Source organism: Cannabis sativa, chromosome 7 (genome assembly GCF_029168945.1).
Source record: "Cannabis sativa cultivar Pink pepper isolate KNU-18-1 chromosome 7, ASM2916894v1, whole genome shotgun sequence".
In the NCBI taxonomy this organism is placed as follows: Eukaryota; Viridiplantae; Streptophyta; class Magnoliopsida; order Rosales; family Cannabaceae; genus Cannabis; species Cannabis sativa.
The window spans coordinates 26645462-26651461 of record NC_083607.1 but is presented as its reverse complement, the minus strand read 5'-3'; positions in this window follow the sequence as shown (position 1 = coordinate 26651461).

The following is a 6000-nucleotide window of genomic DNA, read 5'->3' as shown; positions in this document are numbered from 1 at the left end:
TGTTACCCGAATCCCGAGTCAAGATCTGGATCACGGTCACGAGACTCGGTCTGAAACTTGTTCAGGTCCAAGGTCCCACTTCTGAGTTTGGGTACAAGATCGAGACTCGGGTGCTGTTCTAGGTACCGACCCTTGTTCTGTGTCCCTTGTCTGGTTCCATGTTTGGGTCTGATTTTAGGTTCGGTTTCGGGTCCTGAGTCCAGGTTTGGGTTGGGATCCGGGTCCGGCTCCCAATTCGAGTCTATGTTTGATTTGAAGCCTTTGTCCTGGTCCGGTTACGGTTCTGGATCTAGGTCCAATTTCAGTTATGATTCCAAGTCCAACTGCTAGTTCCAGTCTCGGTCAACTTCCAGTTTTGGTTCCAATTTTGGGTCACAGGGTACGGGTTCGGGTCCACTTTTGGGTTTGGGACTAGGTTCAAGTCCCGGTGTGGGTTCGGGTCTTTGTCAGGGTTCGGGTCCAGGGCTGGGTCCCAAATCTAGACACCAACTACGGGTTTTGTCCAAGCCCTTGGTCCAGATCCAGATCCCTATCTCGAGTCCCAGTCTTGTTCAATTTCTGGTGCCCGGTTAAGTTCTAGGTCCTAGGTTCAAGTTCGGGTCTTGGTCAGGTACTAGCTCCTGGGCCTAGTTCTGTTTCCTAGGTCCCAATCCTGATTCTGGGTCCCAGGTCTAGGTTTGGGTTCGGGTTTGGCTCTTCCTTTGGGTTCTTGTCCTAGTTTGAGTCCTTGATCTAGACACCGACTACTGGTCTGTTCCAGGCCCCGTAACCCGAATCTCGAGGCAAAATCTGGATCACTGTCATGGGTCTCAGTCTAGCTCTGGTTCAGGTCCTAGGTCCCATTTTTGAGTTTGGGTTCGGGAGAGAGATTGGGGTGCAGTTCCATGTCCTGAACCGAGTATCGTGTCTCTAGTCTGGTTCCATGTTTTGGTCTGAGTTCAGGTTCGAGTTCGGGTCCTGATTGCAGGTATGGGTTGGGATCCGCGTCCGGCTCCCAATTCAGGTCTAGTTCTGATTTGGAGTCCGGGTTCTTGCCCGGTTACAGTTCTGGATCTTGGTCCAATTTCAGTTATGAGTCCAACACTAAGTCCTAGTTCAAGTCCCGGTCAACTTCCTGTTTTGGTTCCAATTTTGGGTCACAACGCACGGGTTTGGGTCCACTTTTGGGTTTGGGACTAGGTTCAGGTCCGGGTGTGGGTTCGGTTCCTTGTTAGGGTTCGGGTCCAAGGCTGGGTCCCAAATCCAAACACCGACTACAGGTTTTCTCCAAGCCCTGGGTCTAGATTCGGATGCCAATCTCGGGTCCCAGTCTGGTTCCATTTATGGTGCTAGGTCATGAGCTGGGTCCTAGGTTCAAGTTTGGGTCTGGGTCGTGTACTAGGTCCCGGTCCTAGTTCTGTTTCCCAGGTCCCTATCTTCATTTTGGGTCCAGGTCCTGATTATTGTGTGGGTTTGTGTGCCGGTCTAGGTTCGGGTTCGAGTCCTAGTCTCGGTTAAGGTTTAGGTCTCTGTTTGGTTTTTGATTTGGGTTTGGGTTTGGGTTTAGGTCCTGGTCCTGGTCCTAGTGCTATTTCGACTCTAGTTACATCTGTGATTCTGAGTTAGAGTTTGGGTTTTAGTTCGGGTCGGAGTTCGAGTCCTGGTCTGACTTTGGGTTCGAGTCCGGATTTCAATCTAGTTTCAGATCAGGCTCTGGGTGTGGGTTCGCGTCCTGGGTCTTGGTCTAGGTTGGGTCCGAGTCCCAAGTTCCAATCCCGATTTGAGTCTGGATTCAGTTCTGGGTCTAAGTCCGTTAATCTGATCCTGGTCTCCATTCGTGTTTTGGTCCGGGTCTAACTTTGGGTCTTATTCTAGGTCTGGGTGTTTGAGTTTGGGTCCGAGTCTGTGTCCGGGTTTGTGTCCAGGTCTGCACCACGATCAGGGTCTAGGTTCGGGTCTAGGTCCAAGTTTGGGTCCCGAGTGTGGGTCCAAGCTTGGGTCTACGTCAGGATCTCAGTCCAGATTTAGGTCTAGCATTTCAATCCCAGTCTGTGTCTTGGTCCGAGTCCAGGTTCGTATCTGGATCCCTATCTAGGTCCAAGTTTTTGTTTGGGATCAGGTCCCAAATTTTTGTCCAGGTCTGGGTCTCAGTTTCGGTCTGGGTACATGACCGTGTCCGGGCCAAAGTTCCAGTCTCAGTTTGGGTCTGAGGCTAGGTCTGTGTTCAGTTCTAGGTCTGGGTCTGGGTCCTCGTCACAGTCTTAGTCTTGTTCTAAGGTCCTGGTTCGGCAATTCTTGTTCAGGTTCTAATTTTGGGTCCCAAGTCTAGGTCTAGGTTCGAGTTTCGTTCTTCGTCTGGATTCTGGTCCTAGTCTGAGTCACAGATCTAGATACTGACTACTGGTCTGTTCCTGTTACCCGAATCCCGAGTCAAGATCGGGATCACTGTCACGAACTCAGTTTTGTTCTAGTTCAGATCCCAAGTCTCATTTTTTAGTTTGGGTTCGGCATTGAGACTGTGGTGTGGTTCTAGGTCTCGACCCTTGTTCTGTGTCCCTAGCCTGGTTCCATGTTTGGGTTTGAGTCTAGGTTTGGGGTGGGATCCGGGTGTTGCTCCCAATTATGGTCTATGTCTGATTTGGAGTCTGGGTCCTGGTCCGGTTACGGTTCTGGATCTACGTCCTATTTCAGTTATGATTCCAAGTCCAAGTCCTAGTTCTAGTCCCTGTCAACCGGGTGTGTGTTCGGTTCCTTATCAGGGTTCGGGTCCAGGGCTGGGTCCCAAATCCAAACACCGATTACGGGTTATGTCCAAGCCCTGGGTCGAGATTCGGATGCAAATCTCGGGTCCCAGTCTAGTTCCATTTATGGCGCTGGGTCATGAGCTGGGTCCTAGGTTCAAGTTCGGGTCCGGGTCGTGTAATAGGTCCCAGTCCGAGTTCTGTTTCCCAGGTCCCTATCTTGATTTTGGGTCCAGGTACCGATTATTGTGTGGGTTTCGGTGCCGGTCTAGGTTCGGGTTCGAGTCCTAGTCTCGGTTCAGGTTTAGGTCTCTGTCTGCGTTTTGATCTGGGTTTGCGTTTGGGTTTAGGTCCTGGTCCTAGTCCTATTTCGATTTTAGTTCCATCTGCGATTCTGAGTTCGAGTTTGGGTTTTAGTTCGGGTCGGAGTTCGAGTCCTGGTCCGAGTATGGGTTCGGGTCCGGATTTCAGTCTAGGTCCAGATGAGGCTCCGGGTGTGGGTTCGCGTCCTGGGTCTTGGTCTAGGTTGGGTCCGAGTGCCAAGTTCCAATCCCAATTTGAGTTTGGATTCAGTTCTGTGTCTAAGTCCTTGGTTCTGATCCTGGTCTCAGTTCGTGTTTGGGTCCGGGGCCTGGTCTAGCTTTGGGTCTTATTCTAGGTGTGGGTTTTTCAGTTCGGGTCCGAGTCTGTGTCCGGGTTTGTGTCCAGGTTTGGACCCCGATCAGGGTCTAGGTTCGAGTCTTGGTCCAAATTCGGGTCCCGAGTGCGGGTCCAAGTTTGAGTCTAGGTCCGGATCTCAATCCAGATTTAGGTCCAGCATTTCGATCCCAGTCCGTGTCTTGCTCCGAGTCCAGGTTCGTATCCGGATCCCTATCTAGGTCCAAGTCTGTTTTTGAGATCGGGTCCTAGATTTAGGTTTAGGTTCGCGTCTCAGTTCTGGTTAGGGTACACGACCGTGTCCGTGCCTGAGTTCTAGTCTCACTTTGGGTTTGAGGCTAGGTCTTTTTTCGATTCTAGGTCTGGGTCCGGGTCCTGGTGACGGTCCTAGTCTTGTTCTAGGGTCATGGTTCGACTATTCTTGTTCAGGTTTTAATTTTTGGTCCCAGGTCTTGGTCTGGGTTCGAGTTTGGTTCTTCGTCTGGGTTATGGTCCTAGTTTGAGTCACAGATCTAGATACTGACTACTTGTCTGTTCCAGACCCTGTTACCCGAATCTCAAGTCAAGATCTGGATCACTGTCACGAACTCAGTCTGGTTCTGGTTCAGATCCCAAGTCTCATTTCTGAGTTTGGGTTCGGCATTGAGACTGTGGTGTGGTTCTAGGTCCCGACCCTTGTTCTATGTCCCTAGCCTGGTTCCATGTTTGGGTCTGAGTCTAGGATTGGGGTGGGATCCGGGTCTGGCTCCCAATTATGGTCTATGTCTGATTTGGAGTCTGGGTCCTGGTCTGGTTACGGTTCTGGATCTACGTCCTATTTCAGTTATGATTCCAAGTCCAAGTCCTAGTTCTAGTCCCTGTCAACTTCCGGTTTTGGTTACAATTTTGGGTCAAGTCCGGGTCTGGGTTCGGTTCCTTGTTAGGGTTCGGGTCCAAGGCTGGGTCCCAAATCCAAACACCGACTACAGGTTTTCTCCTAGCCCTGGGTCTAGATTCGGATGCCAATCTCGGGTCCCAGTCTGGTTCCATTTATGGTGCTAGGTCATGAGCTGGGTCCTAGGTTCAAGTTTGGGTCTGGTTCGTGTACTAGGTCCCGGTCCTAGTTCTGTTTCCCAGGTCCCTATCTTCATTTTGGGTCCAGGTCCTGATTATTGTGTGGGTTTGTGTGCCGGTCTAGGTTTGGGTTCGAGTCCTAGTCTCGGTTAAAGGTTTAGGTCTCTGTTTGGGCTTTGATTTGGGTTTGGGTTTGGGTTTAGGTCCTGGTCCTGGTCCTAGTGTTATTTCGACTCTAGTTACATATGTGATTCTGAGTTAGAGTTCGAGTTTGGTTCTTCGTCTGGGTTATGGTCCTAGTCTGAGTCACAGATCTAGATACTGACTACTTGTCTGTTCCAGACCTTGTTACCCGAATCCCGAGTCAAGATCTGGATCACGGTCACGGGACTCGGTCTGAAACTTGTTCAGGTCCAAGGTCCCACTTCTGAGTTTGGGTACAAGATCGAGACTCGGGTGCTGTTCTAGGTACCGACCCTTGTTCTGTGTCCCTTGTCTGGTTCCATGTTTGGGTCTGATTTTAGGTTCGGTTTCGGGTCCTGAGTCCAGGTTTGGGTTGGGATCCGGGTCCGGCTCCCAATTCGAGTCTATGTTTGATTTGAAGCCTTTGTCCTGGTCCGGTTACGATTCTGGATCTAGGTCCAATTTCAGTTATGATTCCAAGTCCAACTGCTAGTTCCAGTCTCGGTCAACTTCCAGTTTTGGTTCCAATTTTGGGTCACAGGGTACGGGTTCGGGTCCACTTTTGGGTTTGGGACTAGGTTCAAGTCCCGGTGTGGGTTCGGGTCTTTGTCAGGGTTCGGGTCCAGGGCTGGGTCCCAAATCTAGACACCAACTACGGGTTTTGTCCAAGCCCTTGGTCCAGATCCAGATCCCTATCTCGAGTCCCAGTCTTGTTCAATTTCTGGTGCCCGGTTAAGTTCTAGGTCCTAGGTTCAAGTTCGGGTCTTGGTCAGGTACTAGCTCCTGGGCCTAGTTCTGTTTCCTAGGTCCCAATCCTGATTCTGGGTCCAGGTCCCGGTTATTGTGTGGGTTTTGCTCTCGGTCTAGGTTTGGGTTCGAGTCCTAGTCTTGGTTCGGGTTTAGGTCTCTGTCTGTGTTTTGATCTTGGTTCGGGTTTGGGTTTAGGTCCTTGTCCTGGTTTTAGTCCTAGTTCGGTTCTAGTTCCATATGTGATTCTTGTTAGCCCAAGATATGTTTCCAAGAGGGGGGGTGAATTGGAAATTTATACTAATTTCGGTAAATTAAAACTTTTAACACAAAATTAAGCAATTAGCCACTTAATCAAATAAAAGCAAGTAATATGGCAAGAAATATATTATGACAAATAATCAAACTTATAAAGTAAAGAGGGATTAGAAAATGCAAACTCTCGATTTTTACAAGGTTCGGTAGAACTATGCCACCTACGTCCTTGGTCTTCAAAGCTATGGACCTAGCTTTGAGTTCCAATATCGAGCCAAGTTAACGGGCTTGACTAACCCTTACAACCGGGGAATTTTTCACTAAGGTTTTTCCCAAACCTCTCACAATAGTTTTCTTCTAAGGACTATCAACCTCGCCGGATTGT